This window comes from Carcharodon carcharias, chromosome 5 (genome assembly GCF_017639515.1).
Source record: "Carcharodon carcharias isolate sCarCar2 chromosome 5, sCarCar2.pri, whole genome shotgun sequence".
NCBI lineage: Eukaryota > Metazoa > Chordata > Chondrichthyes > Lamniformes > Lamnidae > Carcharodon > Carcharodon carcharias.
The window spans coordinates 92,680,880-92,704,476 of NC_054471.1; the positions used below are offsets into that span (position 1 = coordinate 92,680,880).

The following is a 23,597-nucleotide window of genomic DNA, read 5'->3' on the forward strand; positions in this document are numbered from 1 at the left end:
AGGCAATCATTTTTTATTTGATTTTGTTTTGTTTTCAGTGCAGCGAGCATACAAAAACTTACATGACCAGCACTCTGTTTTGCACATTATTTTTGCTGGCAAAGCACGTAGACAAAGCTGTGCTCCAAATGATGAAAAGTGAAACATTGGATGAATTGCTGTATTTTATAGGATATTTCTGTTCACTAGTCTCAAAATTTAATATTCTGACATTTCACAGTGATGTTCAATGTCCAAATCAAAGTTAAAAAGAAAGATTTTTTCCTAAATGGTCATGGAGCATTTTTCTGTTTCCCATTAGCAGCAGATTGCTTGATCGAATATGTGTATGTATAGATATAATAAATATATGCGCGCATGCACACACACATGCACAGACACAGACATATGTGACATACACACATATATGTGGTGTGTGTGTGTATATAAATCTGTGCATGTCTAACAGGTTATTTGTGCATGTGTGTGAGACTGCCTGTGGGAGGGCTCGCCTACCCATGTACAAGTTGGGGAGGAGGAATTAAAGCATGGGGAGTTAAATCATGACAAAGCAGGAAAGACTCAATGGACCACCTGTTCTTTTCCTACCCTCCTTCACATTTTTGTATAGAAAGTACATGAAACTTTTTTCCAAAAACACCTGCCTAGAAACTAGTAGACCCATTGACTCAGTCTGTACCTGCCCCACTGAACTTATTTCTTCCTATCTTGACTCTATTTTTTCTCCCCTTGTCCAGTCTCTTCCCACCTACATCCACTCTTCTGACAGCCTACATAATTTCAATAAGTTTCAGTTTCCTTCCTTGAACTACCTCATCTTCACTATGGACACGCAATCTCTCTGCACCTCCATCCCTCCGATCAGGGCATTTTGAGGGCTCTCTGCTGCTTCCTCGAACAGAGGTCCAACCAATTCCCATCCACAACCACCAATATCTCCACCTGGCTGAACTTGTTTTCTCATTGAACAATTTCTTCTTTAACTTCTCTCACTTCCCCCAAATAGAATATGTTGCTTGCGGTACCCACTCGGGTCTTAGTTATAAAACAAAAACAGAATTACCTGGAAAAACTCAGCAAGTCTGGCAGCATCGGCGGAGAAGAAAAGAGTTGACGTTTCGAGTCCTCATGACCCTTCGACAGATTTTCGGACTGCTGTTCCCGTCTTTGCTCACCCGGGTCTTAGTTATGCCTGTCTTTTTGTGGGGTATATGGAACATGCCTTGTTCCAGTCCGGCTCAGGTCCCCTCCTGCCCTACTCTGTTTCTGGTACTTCGATAGCGATCTTTTGGATATCCAATGTCATTAATAAGCTAAAAACAAAAAACTGCGGATGCTGGAAATCCCAAACAAAAACAGAAAAACCTGGAAAAACTCAGCAGGTCTGGCAGCATCAGCAAAGTCATGCAAAGACAGTTGTCTACTTCATACTTATGAGCTTCACAACAAAAGTTTGACAATGCAACCCTGCATCACAGCACTAAAAATTTTCTTTTGTTGTTTTAAGGATAAATATAGGATATACAATAAAGATATATGGAGCACTAAAATTATTCCATGGCAGATCCAAATCCACACCTCCTGATTGACAAAAAAGCTATATAATTAGTCTCATATATGTATTTCTTTTAAACTTCATATACATGGAATTAATTACAACTAGAGACATTTTACAGCACAGAAACATGTGGCCATTTAGCTCAACTGGTTTATGTCAGTATTTATGCTGCACATGAGACTCCTCCTACACTACTTTAGTTAACCTGGTCAGCGAATTGTTCCATCCCTTATCCTTACATGTTTATCTCGCCTCCTCTTAAATATATCGATGCTATTCACTGCTACAGCTCCAAGTTGTAGCAAGTTTCATATTCTAGTCACTCTCTGGATAACTTATTATTACCTTCACACTTTATATATATATATTTGATCACTGTATATATATATATTTAATAATAAGGTGGTTTCTGAAAAAAAACTGGAATGTGAGAGATGTGACAAAATTCTACAGAAATTTCTGGATTGAATTGCTACTACTAATTGCATCTGCTTTTATGTTAAGTTTTAAATATTAATCCAATTATGGAAAATTCTAAATAAAAATATCAATAAAAACATGGAAAAATGCAAAACAAAAAGCACCACGTTGAGTCATACTTGAAAATGATATTTCACTTGACATTGGGCAGAATCATTCCAGATTTGCTCTAAGTGCGGTACCGGGCGGGTAAAATGTTGTTTTAGCCACCGGCCGCAATGGCGGCATTTCACACTGTGCGTCCCATCCCACCACATTAATTATGCATTCCTGGAAAAAATGCTGTTTCCATGGTGGGTGGGCTCTCATTCGCCCACCATGCCATCATCATGCAGCTTCATCACGCCGGGCACCATATTTAATGTCCAGTCGTGCATACACCTCTGTGCTTCCAGCCCATGACTGCTGCAAAGAAGACATGGCCCGAAAAGGCAAAAAGGCTGCAGCCCCCAGGTTCAATGATGCGTCCCTTCTTCACCTTTTAGACACAGTGGAGGCTCGCCGTGATGTCCTCTGCCCCTGCTCCTGTTGCAGGATGGGCAGCAGCATTACCAATCTGGCTTGGGAGGCAGTGGCAGCAGTGGTCAGTGCCAACACCCTGCAAAAGAGGACATCCACCCAGTGCCACAAGAGGATGAATGATCTCCTCTGTTCCACCAGGGTAAGTCACTCTTATCATCACTGTCAACTCACACATTCACACATCCATAGTGATCTCACATCTCAAGGGACAACAACACTAATTCTCACACATACCCTCACATCTCCATCAGGCTCACATCCCCTGGAGCTCGCATCCTCATCCTGTCCATGGCTCTGCTCACCACGCAAACATTCCATGCAGTGTCATGTGTCCTGTTCACACTCTCTCCTTCTGTTTCTATACAGGAGAAGCTGGCACAGCAGGGACAGGTCCCAGACCTGGGGTGGAGTGACCCACATTAGGCCCCTCACTCACTTTCAGGAGCATGTCATCGCGCTGACTGGTGAGGACGTGAACTCTGCCTCAAAATGGATGATGGTTGAGGCAGTGGCAGAGGAAGGTCTAGGATCAGCTGGGAGAGGAAGAGATAGGGGGTGCGGTGAGGGTGGGAACAGGGGAAAGAAGGTGTCGGGGGGTGAGGTTGGGAGGGGAGGAATGAAGGTGTCAGGGAGTGAGGTTGGGAGGGGGGAAAGGAAGGTGTCGAGGGGGTGGGAGCAGGGCAGGGAGTACAGGCAGGAAGAGGTAATGGGGAGAAAGGGAGCTTCCTGGAGGGGTGGAGGGGAAAGAGTTCCTTGGGAGGGGAAAAAGAAATTCTGGGGGGTTAATGAGGAGGGAGGAAGAGTTCTGGAGGGGAGATGTCCAAAGTGAATGTGCAAAGGAGGGATCTGATGAGTCCAGGACTGCCTCCTGGGGAGCGAACTGAGGGTGGACATGGTATGAGGGAATGGTGAAAATGACTGAGGGCACAGTGAGGCAGTAGGGTGGGAGGTTGAGGGTTCGACAGTAGCGGTAGAAGGGATGATGAGGGTGGTTGGTGGGGACTTGAAGGCAGGCACGGACTCTGGGGTTGGGAAAGAGGAGGTTGGGGAACAGAATGTGGATGGAGGAAGGGAATGTGCATGTTCACCTGGATATCCCCGAAAGAAAAGGGTTGTGGCTGGTAGGTCACGGAGGGGAGGTGGAAGATGATGCCAAAGGGATTAACACTGATGGGGAAAAGGAAATGTGTGACTGGGGGAGGGGAAAGGGCGAAGGGGTGAAAGTAAAACGGAATTAGCAGCATGATGGTCCAAATTGAAAGTGAAACAACAGTCATGGTGAGTGAAATCAGTCGCTGAATAGGAGTGTGTTATTGAATTGGTGGAGATGCAGGTCAGCTCAGATGGACAACTGAAATCAAACCCCAGCAGGCAGCATTCAAATTGCTGAGGTGAGTGTGATACGGGAAGGACCCGTGTGCTTGGGAGAGTGTTTGCATGAGGCTCCGAAAGGCCCTGCCACACACACAATTCCCCCTTCAGAATCACTTGTGGGCCAGCTGCACCCTGTAGTAACAGAGGATGAGGTTGAGGGTCTCACAGACAAAAGGGACTCAGAAGGGACATCTCAAGGGACAACAACACTAATTCTCACACACACCCTCACATCTCCATCAGGCTCATATCCCCTGGAGCTTGCATCCTCATCCTGTCCATGGCTCCACTCACCACACAAACATTCCATGCAGTATCATGTGTCCTGCTCACACTCTCTCCTTCTGTTTCTGTACAGGAGAAGCTAGCACACATCAGCAGGGAGAGGTCCCAGACCGGGGGGTGGAGTGACCCACATTAGGCCCCTCACTCACTTTCAACTCACTTTCAGGAGCATGTCATCGCGCTGACTGGTGAGGACGTGAACTCTGCCTCACAATGGATGATGGTTGAGGCGGTGGCAGAGGAAGGTCTAGGATCAACTGGGTGATGCCTATGGTGCTGGTTAGATTGGCGATGAACACCCACCTGAAGATCCTGCACCACTTAATCCATCTCTCAACACAACTGTGAGTGCTCTCTCTCCTGCTTTTGACTCTGCTGCCATGTGTTAGTTATCTCTATTTTGGTTCACAGGTGACTCTACCAAGTGACTGACACCCTCAACCAGCCAATCCCTCAGCTCCAGCCTCCACCTCCAGCCAAGAGGACGCCTCCTGCATTGAAGAGCTGGAAACAAGCAGCCTGGAAGAACCATCACAGCGCTTACCCACACTCTCCACCAGTACAGAGACACACCTTGGTGGGACTTAGATCTAAGGCAGGCTCGGTTTCACAATCTGGTGGTCACCGCATGGACACATGTCCACAGCAGCAGGAGGCAGGTTCAGCCGAGTTCCTGGGCACTCAGAGGACTGCTGGGTAAGAGGCATCTATGAGGTCCGACTCAGATGACGAGCCTGTGGATTCGGCCTTCTAACTCATCCTGGAGAGTCAACAGAAGGCAGGGAACGTCACACAGAGCTGTTAGAAGCCCTCAACAGAGCGGCTTGCGAGCCTGAGGAGTGTGTCCGCCTGCTCTCTGATGAAGTGGTGCCCACATGTGCACATATGGAAGTATCCATGGGGAGGATGGCAGACACCATGGAGACCCTGGTCCATCAGAAGGCGGAGATGCACATAGATCTGCACTCCATTGTGGGAGCCATGGGCGAGTTCCTGCAGTGGCAATACGAGAGGGAAATGGGACACCTCAACGTCTCTTCAGGTGCCCCATCCCCTCAAGGATTCAGGCCAACTGAAGGGAGGAGGAATAGCACTGGACACCCTGGGTCATGCACTCAGGAATCTCAGAGGTTGTCCTTTCCTTCTGAGTCCCTTTTGTCTGTGAGACCCTCAACCTCGTCCTCTGTTACTACAGGGTGCAGCTGGCCCACAAGTGATTCTGAAGGGGGAATTGTGTGTGTGGCAGGGCCTTTCGGAGCCTCATGCAAATACTCTCCCAAGCACACGGGTCCTTCCCGTATCACACTCACCTCAGCAATTTGAATGCTGCCTGCTGGGGTTTGATTTCAGTTGTCCATCTGAGCTGACCTGCATCTCCACCAATTCAATAACATACTCCCATTCAGCAACTGATTTCACTCACCATGACTGTTGTTTCACTTTCAATTTGGACCATCATGCTGCTAATTCCATTTTACTTTCACTCCTCCATTCTTTCCCCTCCCCCAGTCACACATTTCCTTTTCCCCATCAGTGTTGACCCCCTGGCATCACCTTCCACCTCCCCTCCGTGACCTACCAGCTACAACCCTTTTCCTTCGGGGATATCCAGGTGAACGTGCATTTGCGAAAATCCCACCTCCATCCACATTCTGTTCCCCAACCTCCTCTTTCCCACCCCCAGAGTCCGTGCCTGCCTTCGAGTCCCCACCAACCACCCTCATCATCCCTTCTACCGCTACTGTCGAACCCTCAACCTCCCACCCTACTGCCTCACTGTGCCCTCAGTCATTTTCACCATTCCCTCATACCATGTCCACCCTCAGTTCGCTCCCCAGGAGGCAGTCATGGACTCATCAGATCCCTCCTTTGCACATTCACTTGGACATCTCCCCTCCAGAACTCTTCCTCCCTCCTCATTAACCCCCCAGAATTTCTTATTCCCTCCCAAGGAACTCCTTCCCCTCCACCCCTCCAGGAAGCCCCCTCTCTCCCCCGTTACCTCCTCCTGCCCGTACTCCCTCCCCCGCTCCCACCCCCTCGACACCTTCCTTTCCCTCCTCCCAACCTCACTCCCTGACACCTTCATTCCTCCCCTCCCAACCTCACCGCCCGACACCTTCTTTCCCCTGCTCCTACCCTCACCGCACCCCCATATCTCTTCCTCTCCCAGTTGATCCTAGACATTCCTCTGCCACCGCCTCAACCATCGTCCATTGTGAGCATCAACAGTGACTTTCCAACTTCCATGAGCTGCTTCACAATAAAGCCAAGTCCGTGAGAATCCACCCAGCATACTATAGATGCACTTCCAGTATGCTGTTGCTGTTGGGCTCCAGCATCTTCTGCTCCTTGGATGTCAGCGGTAATTACCGAATTCTGCATGTTCCACTTGTCAAAGCGTGTTCTGCACCAGCGTGTATTCCTGCTGACATGGGCGGACGATCCAGCCAGGAGGATGAGTCCAGTGGCCTAGACTTATAATGATATGCTGATGTATTACAATGAGATTCCCGATGTCCGATGGCGGGAAACGTGTCCCGCCTTCGACGGGCTGACCGGACAATCACAATCTGGTTTCACGACATTGTGAAACTGATTTTTGGCCTTCTCACCAAATTGTCCACTCATGTCACTGAACACACCCGATGCCAGTGGGCATGGACAGTTCCGCCCATTGACTTGAACAGCCAATACTGTCACAAGGGTGACTTCATAGGAAAAAAATCATAAATTTTGAAAGTAAAGGGGAAATTTAAACCCTGGCGAAAAATTAAAATTCTTGTGAGAAAGGTACAATGCTGTCAAAATTCAACAAAAGATAGAAAAAGGCAAGAAAAACAGTTTAAAAATGGCACCATAATATGTCATTAAATTATTTCATTTAAATATATTTTACATTGTACAGATCAGAATACTGGATTTTAATCCTGGGTGGGGTAGAGCCCAAACGATGGTTGCAAAATCATCCACCCGTGTACATTTTACATCTAGGGCACTTCAAGGCTCCATCTACATTTCAGTGGCCAGATGGCTGCCCAACACAGGAAAAAACCAAGAAAGCCTTGCATTTCCATGGTGTCTTTCATGACCTCAGGACAGGCCAAAATGCTTTACAGTCAAAGAAGTAATTATTAAGTGCCATCACTGTTGAAATGCAACATTACGGTGCACATTAAGCTCCCACAAACAACAATGTGATCATTGTTGTATTGTTACAATGATATAAAGGCACCAATCACTAATAAGACATTGGGTAAACATGTTTTGGTTTCATTTATTTAGATGAGATACATAATAACATTAGTACAAAGGCAGAAAGGTTGAAGACATCAGCAGCAGAATTGTGTGTGTGTATGTGCCCAGCTCAAAGGCAAAAGTGAAACTAAGACTGGATTGCATGACAAACTTCCCTTCTAGTGATGCCATGCTGCTATCCCTTAAAGTAATATTACAACAACAATGACCAAGAGTCTATTTTAGTGATGTTGGTTGAAGAATGAACACCAACCAGGACACTGAAGATAATATTGTTACTATCATTTATGCCCACCTAAGAGAGCAGATGGAGTCTGTGTCTAATGTTTCATCTGAAAAACAGCACCTTTCTTTGATAGTGCAACACTCTTTCAGTGGTGAACTACAGTGCCAGCCTAGGTTTTCTATTTATTTTGTACTTGAACACACAACTTTCTAACTCAGACGTAGATGCACTACCAGCTGAACCATGGCTTGCACAGTCGGGCAGAAGATGATTTTCAGCAGCCCAGCCCAGGAGCACTAAATGGGCATGGAGGTAAATTTGGGGGGTGGGGTGTGGTGGTGTTGGAGCAGGTGTTAGTGGTGGTGGGGTCAGTATAACTTATGATCTTGGAGGTGGAGGAATGGATCATGGGATCAGGAAGCCCTACATATTCCTGGTGGGGCTTGGTGGATGACTTTAGTTCCTCTTGGCTTCACAAAGAAAAGCTTTATACTTACCTAGGAAGCCCACATTTGGTGGTGGGCCTGACCTGCTTCTGCCTCACAGCTGTCCTGTTCATACCCAGGTTAAAAGGCCAATAGGATCCCACTGATTTCATTAGACCCCGAATACCATTCATACACGAGGTTCCTGCCTGAGTCCAATGAGCACAAAATCAACAGCCTGAAGATTGGAAATCTGCAGTAAATAGATCTGTTTCATTTTAACACATCATCACCAATGCCCCCCTCCCCCCACCACCCCTCAGAAAGTTGTCTCATCTTTTCCATTGCTTTTGTTTTAAAAGTTAGTTTCAGGACATTACTAAAGCACAGCAGGGGTTGCAGGTGGTTTATATAATAAAATACATATTGAAAATGCTGAAACTATAAGAGAAAATGCCAGAATTGTATTGCCATCAGCTTCTGTAAAATGACAAGTTAATGTTTTGAATGGAGGGCTTCATCAATATCGGGTTCTGAGGAAGGATCTGTACTGACGTATAATAGCATTAACCCGCCCATTGTGCTAATAGTGTTTTCTGTTTCTATTTCAAAGTACGTTTTGTTTGTTTTTTTACCCATCTCTCATAATATCAATTGATGGCACTCCTACATATTAAGTATAATGTTGAGCTTTTGGTGAAATGATACAGTGGCAGCTTCCAAGGCTTAGAGAATTCATTTTGGATATGACTCTGTATGGGAGTGGAAGGGAGTTCAGATGCAACATAAACTATTATTACATGTCAATGTTGGCAAATTAAAAATGAATATTAAATTTGAAGTTGAGGAGTCAGATTTACTTTATTGTGGCTATATTGATAATTGGGGCAGTGTGGGAGTACCTTGCTAAGATGATGTCACACTTTATGCTCAATGCCAAATTGGCACTGATTCAAATGCATTTATACAACTTATTTTACACAATTGTAACATAAATTGCAAAATGAACAGTACAAAAGATTTTCTAACATTTTAAAGTATATGTTCAAGTAATATATACAGCTAAAATTACCCACTACTGAATCCAGCATACATGAAAACACCCAGTATAATTTTATACAGTGTACACGACTCTTTTCTTAATATATCTTTGCAATGGACAACTCAGTTCCACTTTATAGTAAACTTTAATCTTTGTTGTTTATCCTGCCTTGAAGCATCAAAAATACATTCATTTCACTCAGATCAGTTAGAGAGAGTAATTTGTTTTATCTATCTTAATGAAGTCAGAATCTGCTTTCAGTCAATTCTGATTCACATCATCCACTTGGACCAACGAAGTGGAAAAAAATGATCAGAGTTGTAATCAGTGCATGCATTATATCATCTGTGCTATGTAGCGTTGTTCCATTTTGTGTTACTCATGTCCTGTGTTGGGCGCTAATGTAACAGTACCAATGCCCCATATCAACAAATGAGCACAGCAAGATGTTCACCATGCATTAGGAAAAACACAAAACATGCTACATGTTAATCCTGTGTTGCTATCAGTACATTTTTAAATTATGGAATAAGTTTCACATACCACTCCTAAATGTAGAATATCTTACAAAGAGTAGAAATTGGAGTTGGCAATAACAGTGGAAGAATTTGTAATACATTCTGATGATATTCCTCTTTTGCTACTTTAACAGAAGTAGTAACTCATTATGAAGTACCATAGTTTCTTGATGTGGGGGGTGAAAGAATTAGGACATAGCCTTGGTTTGAACATAATAAAGATATATGGAGGAGGCCTTGTGTAAGACAACATATTTGGAACTTAACAGGAACACAAGAAATACAAGTAGGAGTAGATCATATGGCCCATCAAGCTTGCTCCACTATTTAATGTTCATGGCTGATCTTGGGCTTCAAATCTATTGTCCCGCCCATTCTCCATATCCCTTGATCCTCTGAGAGATGAACAAACTGTCTGTCACTGTTACTTCACTGTTGCTGGGTCAAAATCTTGGAACTCCCTCCCCAGAACAGCACTGTGAGTGTACGTACAACACAGGGATTGCAACGGTTCAAGAAGGCAGCTCAACAATACCTTCTCAAAGGCAACTAGGGATGGGCAATAAATGCTGGCCCAGCAAGCAAAGCCCACATCCCATGAATGTATGTATAAAAAATCCCAGCCTCAAATGTCCTCAATGATGGGGCATCCAGGACACTCTGTGATAGAGAATTCCAAAGGTTTACAACCCTTTAAGTAAAGCAATTTCTCCTTATTTCAGTCCTAAATGGTTGGCCGCTTATCCTGAGACTGTGCCTTTGACTTTTAGATTCTCGGACAGCAGAAACAATCTCTCAGCTTCTACCATATCAAGGCCCCTCAGAATCTTGTATGCTTCAACGAGATTGCTTCTTATTCTTCTAAACTCCAGAGAATATAAACCCAATTTATTCAGCCTCTCATCTCTGGGCAACCCCCTCACTCCAGGGACCAATCTGGTCTTCACTGTACCGCCTCCATATTTAAGGAAGGATATACTTGCTTTAGAGACCCAGGGCAGAACCTTCTGGCTGGCATGCGGGTGGCGGAGCCCACATGCCAGCGCTTAAAATGTTACGTGCTGACGTCGCACGAGCGTCCTGATGTCAGCGCGTGGCATCGCGATATGTAGGTCGGCGGGGGCGCACAGCAGCAGGACGCACGCCCGCCATTAATTAAAGGCCTCATTAAGGCCGTTAACTTGCCATTTGTCGATAATTATGAGGGGCCTGTGCAAACTTCGGCTCGGCACACGGGCCCAATGGGCAGGCGGGTAGGTGATTTTTTTTTACAAACTTCATCCAGTGGCGGGATGAGGTTTGATAGTGGTTTTAAAAATGTTTTTGTTTATTTCATTAACATGTCCCATCTCGTGTGACATTTTCACGTGAGGGGGACATGTTAATGAATTTTTTATAGTTCTAGTTTTTATATTTGCCAGCCTTTCAGAGATCTCCCTGAGGCAGCACTTTGCCTCAGGGAGGTGTGCGCTCTTTTGCACGCATGCACGAAAGAGCGCATTCTAACAGTTGGGGAATCTCCCCCGCACAGGAAGCGCATAGCACTTCCCGTCGGGTGGCCCACTGGGCGGGCCTTAACTGCCCACCCGCCGCTGAACCAGTGGAGCCCGCCTGCCCATTAAGGACAAAATTCTGCTCATAGCATTCCTAATGTGGACTCACCAAAGCCCTGTGCAATTGGAGCAAGACTTCTTTATTCCTGTACTCCAATCCCCTTGCAATAAAGGCCAAGAATTTACATTCTTAATTGCCTGCTGTACCTGCTTGCTAACTTTCTGTGTTCCTTGTACAAGCACACCAAAGTCTCTTTGAACATTAACATTTACATCTTTCAAAAATATTCTGTTTTTCTATTCACACAACCAAAGTAACTCCACACTTCCCCAATTATACTCCGTCTGCCATCTTGTTGCCTGTTTACTTTCCCTATCCACATCTCTTTGCAGCATTTCTGTGTCCACCCCACACCTAATGTTTCCAACTAGCTTTTGTATTGTCAGCAAACTTAGATACATTACTCTGTGGCTCTTTATCTAACACATTGATATAGATTGTAAACAGCTGAGGCCTTAGCACTGATCCTCGCAGCACTCCACGAGTCACAGAATGCCAATTTATGTCCATTAACCAAATATGTTACCCCCAAATCCATGAGCCCTTAACTTTCCTATTAACGTTTTGTGAGACGCCTTATGGATTCCTTTTGGAAATCCAGCTGTACCACATTTACTGGTTCCGCTTTATCAATCCTCCTGGTAATATCCTCAAAAAACTCTCAGAAATTTGTTAATCAGATTTCCCCTTTGTTGACTTGTTCTAATCATTTTAATGTAGAGAAAATGTCCCAAAAAGCTTCAAAGAGATTAATCTCTAACAACAATCAAACCTGGAAAGAATGAGAACAGAATTACCTGGAAAAACTCAGCAGGTCCGGCAGCACCGGCAGAGAAGAAAAGAGTTGACGTTTCGAGTCCTCATGACCCTTCGACAGAATTAAATAGAAATAGACCCAAGACGAAGGACAGAGAGGCTGCACGAGATGGGTATTGTATATCTCCAGGGTGGGAGGCCTAACGCCTGATCCCCGGTGGGCGGGTAAGGTGGATAATTTGTACATAATGGTTAAATGAACTTGTATAGTCTGGCATTATGGTTAGTTTTTATCTTGTTTAATTATTTGGGAGTGGTTACACGGTGTTAATTATAACAATGTTAACTAATTATGGCTTTTTCCTCGGGTTAATGTAAATAAATAATTAATAAAGTAACACACATTCAGATGATGTAATTCAGGGTAGGTCTTCGGACCATAACCATGTGACCGGCTACCTAGTTTCACCATTACCTAAGTGACGAACATCCACGCTTACCAAATTTTGACGTACTGAAAATCAAGATCAGGCAACCCAGAGCTCCGCTTCCACCTGATTCACTGCCCTCGGCAGTGACTTTCTCACCGCCCTTGGCTGTGGCTTCCTGGAGTTAAGACACAATGTGGACGAACCACGTAAATACTCAGATTGGACGCTACATAAATTGTGTGTACTAAATTAGCCTAAATTACTAAAGTAGTCTATTTCTACTCTATTTCTACTTAGTTCTGTCGAAGGGTCATGAGGACTCGAAACGTCAACTCTTTTCTTCTCCGCCGGACCTGCTGAGTTTTTCCAGGTAATTCTGTTTTTGTTTTGGATTTCCAGCATCTGCAGTTTTTTGTTTTTATCTCTGGAAAGAATTAGACTCCACACATGTAATAGTTAATTTTCAGTACCAGAGAGGTTGTTTGGCAATAATCAACATTTATCATGTAATTAAAAGAGTATTTAAACTGAAATGTGACTAACTTCTCATGGCTAATTTACTTTTTAAACTACTGCCCAAATACAGCAACTTCATGCAGTTTAAAGTATGTCAATGGTGAGCCAGACACTGAGGTGCTGTTTTCACAAAGCTAATACTGGAATAGCACAATTTAGAGAGCAGCTTTTGGATTTTCATGTTTGTTTATGTATCTGTCCTCGCCAAAGTTGCTGTATCATTTGTGTATAAATAATGGTGAATGTCATTAAACCACTATTATTTTGAGAGAAAAACATGGTTCAAGACCTCAATCAGTATGGACTTCTCAAGACCATATTCTTCCCAGCTGGGTGAATTGTCTACAGCCTGAAGCATGTGATCATCAATAGTGATGATAGGTAAAGTGCAACCAAGTGTACTTTGATCATTTTTTTTTTTAAGTTTCTTATTCCTTGAGGCACATCTTGTTCTAGAACAGAAAAAAATTAATGTGGCACTGGAGGTACTGCAAAGAAGCAATGATTTGTAAGTCTGTTGGCCTATTGTTCATTACGTACCTATTTATTTAATTCACTAGCTTATGCTTTGGTGAAAATATAAACATTGGTTTGAAAGTTAATGAATATTTATTTTACCTGTAATATTTTTCTTATAATAGAAGCAAGTTCATGTTTTTTTTCTCACTTATAGCCACTGCCACCTTTTTGCTTTACATGGCAGGTTTTCAATCCAGTTCACAGGTAGAATTGATCCTTAAACAAACCGCCTCTTCAAGCCCCAGGTTTAATTGTAATAGTTTCTTAAATGTTCTGCTAAATTTGCTGCTCCTTTGCCTGTACCATTCACATATTTGTTTAACGGGGATCTTCACTTCTGATAACTGTAATGGAGAAATTATTTCTTCTGCATTAATGTTATAACCACCGTTTCTAAGTCTGCATTCAGAATAATGCAGTAATATAATGAAATACAGAAATAGTTCATAACACATGCTAGGAAGAATAGAATAGCAGAATATTATTTCAATGGAGAGAGACTGCAGAATGCTGCAGTACAGAGGGATATGGATGTCCTTGTACATGAATCATAAACAAGTTAGCATGCAGGTACAGCAAGTAATTAGGAAGGCAAGTGGAGTGTTGGGGTTTATTGCAAGGGGATTGGAGTATGAAAGTAGGAAAGTCTTGCTACAACAGCACAGGGTGTTGTTGAGACCATACCACTACATATAGATTTGGTATCCTTATTTAAGGAGGGACATACTTCCATTGGAGGCAGTTCAGAGAAGGTTCACTAAAGGTTGATTCCTGGGATGGAAGGGCTACCTTATGAAGAAAAGTTGAGGTTGGGCCTATACTCAACAGAGTTTAGAAGAATGAGAAGTGATCTTATTGAAACATATAGGGCTGGATTTTCATCCTAGAGATGGATAGCAGAAGTTGGCAAATTTCCTGACTTGGCATGTCTGCCTTGGGAGAAAGTGCCAGCAAAAATTTTGGGAAAGTTGAGGTGGCTGGGCTTGTGAGGTGGGTTTCCAGTGCTAAATGGAGGCAGACCTGCTGCCCAGGAAAGAGTTCAGAGACAGTCACATGGGCTTCTGGATGCCAATACGGGCTGTTTAAAAGGCCCTCCTTGGTGTTTTGTTACTTTGTCCCAGCTGTAATAATGATAGCAAAACAAAGAACAGCCCTCTAGCCCTCAACATCACACACTACCCTTGTGCCATTCATATCAACTCATGCCACCGCATCCCCCCAACCATCCCCTTCATGGCCCCTCATAAAGATGCATAATGAGGCTTAACAGCCCAGACATCCATTAGTCTGTTGAAGCAGCTGTGCCACAGGGAAAATATTGCTTGATTGGCAGCTCTTCCTGTGATCTATTTTGTCAATTGTATGTTTATTTACCAAGGTAAAGAAGTTTCAAATGTTTGCCGTTTCAGCTATTTGATACTTTAAAGGGGCTGGATGAATGACACTTTTACAGGGCTGTAGTGAATGGAGTTTTTTTTTAAGAAAGTAGAAAGTTATGAACAAATGACTATTGCTGAAAAAAAGAGATATGTCAAAGATTTTCATTTTGCCCTTATCAGGGCATTTGCCAGAATACCACCTGTAAAGGGAACAACAATTTATAATTTTTAAGAAGAAAGAGTGCTGATTGGTTGGCAAGTGGACTCTGATTGGTAGAGGCATTGTCATGGGCAATGCATCAGTTAACCAAAAGTTGACTGCCAAGCTTTGTTAAATTACAACCAGGCAGGTTGACTCTGATTGGTCAAAGCATTGCCCTGGGGAATGAACCAGAGAATCACCTATTTTGTTCAGTTGAAATAGGCGCAATGTATGTACATGTTCTTTCTGTCTGCAAAGACCAGGGCCCCATGTATTAACATATGTAGCTTCTAACACACATATGTGTGCCACACTGCAAGCCCAAATGATAATCTTAAATTGGTTGTCAGCAGAATTCTTAGACCACTGAGGATTATTTAGCAAATGTTGTTCAATCGCAGAATCACATCTAATGTTGGACACTGTGTTTTGAGTTTTGCAAACACGGGCCGGTTGGGTATGATCAGTACCTTGCCTGTCGCGAAAAGCTGCACAATCATGCTATTTGATATGATCCGTCAATTTCTGGGATGTACGGCGTACACACCTAGCATCACACCAGTACTGAAAATCATATGTCACAATACTCATTTTTGTGATAGGCAGAACGTCTTTTTGGCTTGACGGCAGCATCCTGTTAGTAGCGAGCGCCACTCGTGTTGCTACTACATAGTAGCAGCATGAAATGGCTAGCTTCCCCGTTACTTAAAAATGAAAGACTATTTTTTTAAAAGCTTTTCTCACACCTCCATTATTACTACAGGGTTCATTGGCTCAGTACAGAGCGTACAGTGGCTGAATGGGCATGGAAGTGTCATAGCTTGGCATGGAGTGTATGAGGAGCCATGGAGGCAGGTAGAGGGGCATAGCTTAGCATGAGGGGGCATAGGTAAGATCTTTTGAACATACATTTCAAAATGTTCCCTCATACAGACTATGGTTCACGACGCTGCCGATGGGCCATGAGCCATGAGTCCTTTAAAAGCTGGCCCCACTCCCTGGGCTGAAATTTCCGTGCCTTTTGACAGCGGGTGTCATGGTGGGCGTGAGCAGGCAATATGGGGGGAAGGCCAAAAATCTGTTTCACAGCATTGTGAAAGAAGTTTGCGACCGTGCGCTCCACCCACCCACCGCCGGACATTGGGAACTTAATTTTAATACGCCTGCATATCATTATAAGCCCTGCTCACCAGAATCATTCCCCCAAAGTGGATCATCCAGGAATCACACCATCATGTTTCACAACTGAACATAAGTGACGTGCATCTGATGAGCTGCACTTCACTTGGGACTTCAAGGCTTGTTTGCCTACTTTGCTTCAGGCAGCACTTGCGGTCATCAGTGCCAGGCTTTGCAGGCAGCACCACATCACTTTTAGGTGGGCTCACAGGTGGGTCTGTACATATGAGACCAGCCGTAAGGCGGGAGTGGCTTTTCAAAAAAAAGCCAATAGCTGCAGGGCTAGGACTTGCTTGGAGAAGGGGCATCCCAGGGTGTGTTTGGGCGGACAAATGTTGATCTGTGCAAGTGGCCTCAAGAGGGTGAGGGCTGAGGAGTCATTTTCCAGGGATGAGACCAGATGGAGATGTGAGGATGCGTGTGAAGGGGTGATGATGTCCCTTGAGCCGGCAGTGAGTGAGATGCCAGTCAATGTGTGACGGGCTTGTGAGTGTGTAAGTTTAGAGTGATAAGATGGTTGCCTTACCCTGGCAGCACAGGTGAGATCATTCATCCTCTTTCTGCACTGGATGGCCAATATATCCTGCGCAGCATTGACACTAACCACCACTGCCACCTCCTCCAAAGCTTGGGTGGTGGCACTGATGGGCCTCCTGCTGCCAGAGAGTGGGTGGAGGGCATTGCAGCAAGTTCCAACAGTGTCCAGAAGGCATCCTGGGGGTACATCACTGAATTGGGGGCTGCAGTCTTCTTGCCTTTCGGGCCATGTCTTCCGTGCAGCAGTCCTGGGCTGGAAGCACTGAGAGGTGTGCGCGTGGCTGCACTTTACATATGGTGCCCAGCATGAGGAAGCGTTGAGGCGACAGCATGGTGGGTGAATCGAAGACCACCTGTCAATGAAATGGCGTGTTCCCCAGGAACGCATGATTAATGAGGCAGGATTGGGACGGTACAGTGCAAAAACCTGCCACTGGGGCCAGCAGGTAAAAATGTCCATTTTCCTGTCCGCTTCCACAATTAGTGCAAATCTGGGACCATTCCACCCCATGAAAATTGCCAATACTAGGACATGCCTATCCCCGCTATAGAGGCAGCCTGTTTGGGAGTACCAGGTGTGGGCTCGTGACTCGCACCAGCTCACACCCTTAACCAGCACTGGTGAAAATTGGGGGCGCCAGGAATGGGGCCTGGAATCCCAAAACTCGGGTCCCACTTGCCATAATTTTCACCTCCACAGAGTCCCCATGAAAATTCAGCCCATAAGATTCAGAAGGGGCTTGGCAGTGTTGATTTTTTTTAATCATTCATGGGATGTGGGCTTCGCTGGCTGGGCCAGCATTTATTGCCCATCCTTAGTTGCCCTTGAGAAGGTGGTGGTGAGCTGCCTTCTTGAATCGCTGCAGTCCACGTGCTGATGCTAAGAGGATGCTTCCCCTCGTGGGTGAATTTAGAACTGGGGGCACAGTTTCAGAATAAGGGGTCTCCCAATTAAGATGGAGATGAGGAGGGACTTCTTCTCTCACAGGGTCATTAGCCTTTGGAACTTCCCAACTCAGAGAGCAGTGGATACTCATTGAATATACTCAAGGACAGATGTTTGAACTGTAGGGTAGTCAAAGGTTATGGGGAGCAAGCAGAAAAGCAAAACTGAAGCCATGATTGGTAAGCCAAGATCTTATTGAATGGCAGAGCAGGCTCGAGGGGCTGCAAGACTTAGACTCACTCCTATTTCTTATATTCACATATTTTAATTAGCACCAATGTGGGCAAAATTCATTTGATTAAGAATAAGAAAACTCTGCATGCATCAACCCAACAGTATGCTTACTCTCACTGACACATTCACATATCTTTAATGATATGAAATGATTTGATTTAAACCTTATTGACATTACACTGCTGGCACAGATTAAGGCCTGGTCTGAGAGGGATCTCTAATGCTGTTGCAAAGTGCCACATAATTATTCATAACATGGTGCATGACTTGCATTGATTAGATTTTCCCTCCAGTAAATGCCTTAATTGCAGCAACAGCATAAATGGTATTAGCCAGATGCAACAGTGCAGCCCTGTCCATCTCGCCTTCAGCTTTCCACTGGATTCAAAAGTGAGAGGCAAGGAGAGTGAAGCAACCGCTGCATGATTTTCCTCACTGAAATCAATCTCACGCACAAGTGCCATTCAACCACACAATACATTTGCATTAGGTTTAATAATACCCAAGGTAGCTTTTACAATTCGATGGCCATTTTCTGTATGACTGCATGTAAAAAGTAAACAGGAGTTAGCATACAACAGGACTACAAGCTCAAAGATTGCGTGGATGTACTGCATAAGACTTTGATTATTGATATTAATTTGCAGCTGATGTACAACCTAGCGCGTCAGGATGTCAAGTTAAGAATATTGTTCCATTGCTAAATCGTTGCCACTAATGGCTTAAATAATTTAATTGTGTAGCTGTTACAAAATGACAGGCCACTGGCTTAAAACTACTCAGAATATGTCACCTAATGACATGGAACTCTATTCCCAAATACCATGATTCTCCTTTATTAAAGCAATTCTGTCAACAATAGCCTGCAGAAATCAGCACCCTAAAATAGCAGAGATGAAGGATCATTGGACGAAAATGGATGACTTAACAAGTTATGACGTTTTGATTGATCTCAACCAGCATTTGCTCCGGATGTCAGGGATTTGTTCCAATCATAGGCAGCTTGCCAAGCTATCCCTGAGGACACTGGATTCTGGCAGAATGTATTAGGGAATTAAAACAAGCATACTTTAGCACTACCATGAAGTCAGTTGAACCAAGCTGTTCCTCTCCTGGAGACATATCAAATTCAACAAGTTAGTTTTATTTACTATGCGCTGATATGAGAAAGAAGAAAACAAATGAAAAAGCTGTTAGATATCAGAAATATGTTTTACATTTGACTTTTAGACAAAACTGAGATGGAAATGTGGTTTGTGTTCTAAAGTTGTAAAAGTTTGATTCAGAAAAAAAACTAAACCAACCTCTCACAGTGTGCCTTAAATACAAACCATTGAATATTTAGCCACATGCAAAGGAAAGTGGCTGACTCCAGGGTTACATGCAGGTAGAACAAGAGGACATAAATAGGTCATTCAGGAAAGAAATCAGGAAGTACTTTTTAACACACAGAAATTTGGTACTCTCTCCCTTAAAAGATTGTGGATGTTGGGACAATTGGAGCTTTTGAGCTGGATTTTCACGTTGGAGGCAGGAATTGGGAGGAGGGACTAATCCTGTTATCGCCATCCTGGGATTTTCCTGGTCTAACACCTCACTTTGTGCCAGAGGCGGGTCTACATATTGGAAGAGCAAACTGATGGTGGGAATCAAAGTGGGATGGCCCCAGAGTGGGTCCACAGAAGAGCCTACCTCCGCCACCATTTTTTATGAGTTCCAATCAGTCCCGATAATCACTGTTTAAAAATAAGGGGGGGGCTCATTTAAGACGGAGATGAGGAGAATTTTTATCTCTCAGAGGGTTATGAGCCTTTGGAACTCTCTTCCTCAAAAGGTGGTGGAAGCAGAGTCTTTGAATATTTTTAAGGCCGAGCTAGATAGATTATTGATTAACAAGGGGGTGAAAGATTATCAGGGGTAGGCAGGAATGTGGGGTTTGGGTTACAATCAGATCAGCCATGATCTTATTGAATGGCAGAGCAGGCTCGAGGGGCTGAGTGGCCTACTTCTGCTCCTAATTCGTATGTTCGTATAAGTGACAGCAATAGGTCTGAGCTTCAATTACTGGCAGTTAAAATGTAGAAATAAGCCCCCTATGCCTTCTGCTGCCTGATGAAAATTTGGCCCTTCAATAGAGTCGTTCCCTAACCTCTAGTTCCTCCTTTACTGACCTCCCTCAATATTAACTTGCTTCCAATGCCACCTTTAAGCCCCTAAAAATCCTCCTACTTAACTTTCAAGATATTTCCTGGCCTCTATGGACATTCCCACCTCTCCTCCCTTGACGGGGTTGAGGAGAGCTTCTGAAGCCTACCCGCCCAGTGAAAATCCTGACAGGTCTAATTTGGGGCCTTTCGATAGGGGCAGGCTGGCAATCTTTCTGCTCTGCATCCTTTCCCACAGTCCATAAAATGGCCGCTGGCAGAAATGGAGGTGGGACTTCTATCTGCATCACTCAGCAGATTTTTTTTTCCCATTCCACCTCTGATTCCTATTTCAGAATTACAAAATCCAGACCTTTGAGCCTGAAACAGATAGATATTTGCTAGGTGATGGTACCCAGAGAAAATGAAGTTGAATGTAAAGCAGCTATGAACAAATTGATTAATGGAGCAGGTTTAAGGAGCTGAATGGCCTACTCCTTTTCCTAATGTACTATGTTACTACAGTTTCCAAAGAACAATATTTCTCAGCTCCTTGCAAGCTCTTGCAGAAATGTACAGTTCTGTCCTTCTTTTCATGCTGCATGTATATTGTAAGATTCGGCTTCTCACCTGCAAATGATTTGAGAGCAGTGCAACAGTGCAGCACTAAGTTAAAGAGACTGGCTCTCATAGCTCTCCATATAGAGCAAGTAGAATTCTGTTGCAGCACTCTTAAATATCTACAGTGTTCCACTCACAAACACGCCACTGTTGGAATTTTTTTTTTAATTCATTCATGGGATGTGGGTGTCACTGGCTAGGCCAGCATTGATTGCCCATCCCAGCATTTATTGCCCATCTAATATTTGAATGATATGACACAGTGACTGCAAAAGCAAACTTAAAACTGGTTCAATGGTCCATCAGTATTTGTTTTAATTTCCATATTTCAGTTTAAAAAGTTGAAGAAGCCAAGATGAGGAAGTGAAGTGGTCTCCCACTGGAGTTATTTGGTTTGAGCATGAAATAATTTTGTATAATGTTTTAGCTGTCTCTATTGTGAGTTACAATAAGGGTTAGGAATGTAGAGTTTTGTTTTCAGTTTAAGTTGAGTTGGGGCTGTGTACTTTCGGTTTGGTTTAGTATGCCTGAGTGTGTTTACAATCAATGCTTGAACTTTTGACCCAGCTGAGAGGCTTTTAGAAGCAAGAAAGCCCTGAGGTTGCTATGGAGAAAATTGCTGAGGGTAGACTATGGTCTAAAAGAAAAACTGGTGGGTTGTATATTTTTTTAGGAAAAAAGTAAATAAGGAAATCTGACCCAGAGGGTAATCTGTTGTGATTAACCAGAGAACTCTGTCCTCCAAGGTTAGAGAGGAAAAGAGGGTAATTTAGCGAATTGGGTAGGACCAAGTAGCTCTGTAAAGAGAGGAGAAGTCCAGCTACAGATAAGATGCCAAGGGAGTGCCTATGCATGTCCAGTGGGTTATGATGCATGACCATCTGTAATGCCTGTACTTGGACCAGCAGCTCGTTTTGGTATGAATTTACCATAGACCTGAGTTGTGACTTGTGCGGCCATACCAGAGAAAAAGGAACTGCTTTCCAGAGTATTCTTTAAAATCCTATCAGAGTGAAAGCCACAGTGAAAAAGTTAAACTGGGAAGCTTGTCGGATTGAGTTTAAGGTAGAAGCTCATATTGTTTAGAATCATTATCTTATTTGCTCAATGTAACTATTTAGTCATTATTGCTTATGTTTGTTTTGTTTAAGCCTGTATAGTAAAGATACTTTTGGTGCTTCAAATTAATCTTGGAGTCCTGCCTCTTATTTCCTTATCCTTGGTTCTTCCTTGCATTATATTCTCTAAAATGTTGTGGTCTATCAAGCCAGATCCTAACAAGTATCAGACTTGGCCAGGATTCTCAAAGCTGGAATCACAACAATAAGCTGGAGACTACTGTAGCTTCTATTGTCCTAATTTTACCTCCAGACCTGGTTTTGGGTGGTTAAGTAGTGGTGAGTTGTGAACTCACCCTATGCTTTTGAGCTGAGGCCTGCAGTATTTTAACTCCTGGGCCTCATTTAAATCCCACTGGCTGACTTCATACCTGAAAGTGTAGCAACAGCTGCTTGCCAAGACCAGATAGTTGGCAGGATTGGCTTCCGGGGCATCTCAGAGGGATCTCATGATCGGAAAGGGGGCTGAGTCCATGTTTTTTCTCATGGGGCCGGAGAGGTACTCCTGTCCCTTCAATTGTCCCACAAGGAATTTTTAAGAAATGGATCTTTTTCAGCCTCTTCTATCCCAATCAACTTTCCCATGAGACTGACCTGATGGGAAACCACTGCCTGAAGACTGGAATTAGGACCTGATGACAGTACTAGTACCTGATGTACATTTGTTAAAGGAGGACCTGAGTGTCTTTGCCAGCTGCTTAGTTGAGCAGCTTAAAATCAGGAACTGTAATCTTTTTAGTAATCTTAGTAATCCTGGATGGTTTTAATAGCTTCTAAACTTACCTCCTATATATTTGTAGCAGGAAAACTGCACTAAATTACTGCAAACCCAGAAGTGCGCTTGGCAGGACTGGAAAATTTGGAGAGCAGCCAAAGGTCCGTTAACTTTGGGTGTGAATTTCCAGTTCCATCGCTGGTGGGACTAGAAAATCCCACCTGTAGTCTCTGTTGCAATGTAGGAAATGCAGCAGGTAATTTGCACACAGCGAGGTCAGGTCCCACAGTCTGCAATGTGGTAATGACTGGATAACCTGTTTTATTGATGTTGATAGATTGGCCAGGGCCAGAGAGAGTCCCCTAATCATCTTCAAAATATTGCCATGGGATCTTTTATCTCCACCTAAGAGGGTAGATGGGTCCTTGGATTAAAGTAGCATTTGAAAGTTAGTACCTCTGACAGTGCTGCATTCCCTCCATGCTGCCCAGATTTTATGCTCAATTCTCTGGAGTGGAGCTTGAACTAATGATGTCTATGACTCAGAGGAAAAAGTGCTACAAGTTGAGATTTGCTGACATCCTATGGCTTGAAATGCTCGCAGGGGCTGAAAACTGTGGTCTCATCTAGCCTGTCCCCATAGCTTTCTCTTGCTGATGTTCACAGCTCCTCTTCAAGAGCTTGAAACTAAGTGCCATTGCATCCACAGTCTCTCAGCCTTAAACATGAGGCCTGGCTGATAACATCAGTAGTTGTGATTTGTTAGCTGTTGTAGTCATGCTCACGACCAGAGGTGAGCCTCTCTCTTGTTATTTTGTAAAGACATTAATCCAAGAAATGAAGAACGCTGTTGCATACCTAGAGAAATGTTAATCCATCACCAAGGCACAGTTAATCCTTGAGCACTAGGAAGACATGTCAACACACAGTTAACCGTGTTTGCAGCTACGCCCTTAAAGGTAATGTTGAATGACCGAAAGTTTGCATGACAAATTAAA

General features: G+C 43.9%; 1 protein-coding gene across 1 annotated transcript in view; it reads right to left on the reverse strand.

The window, feature by feature from the left end:
- The window catches only part of sntg2 (syntrophin, gamma 2), a 1,105,459-nt gene that overhangs the window by 1,076,220 nt on the left and 5,642 nt on the right, over positions 1-23,597 (reverse strand). The window lies entirely within an intron of this gene.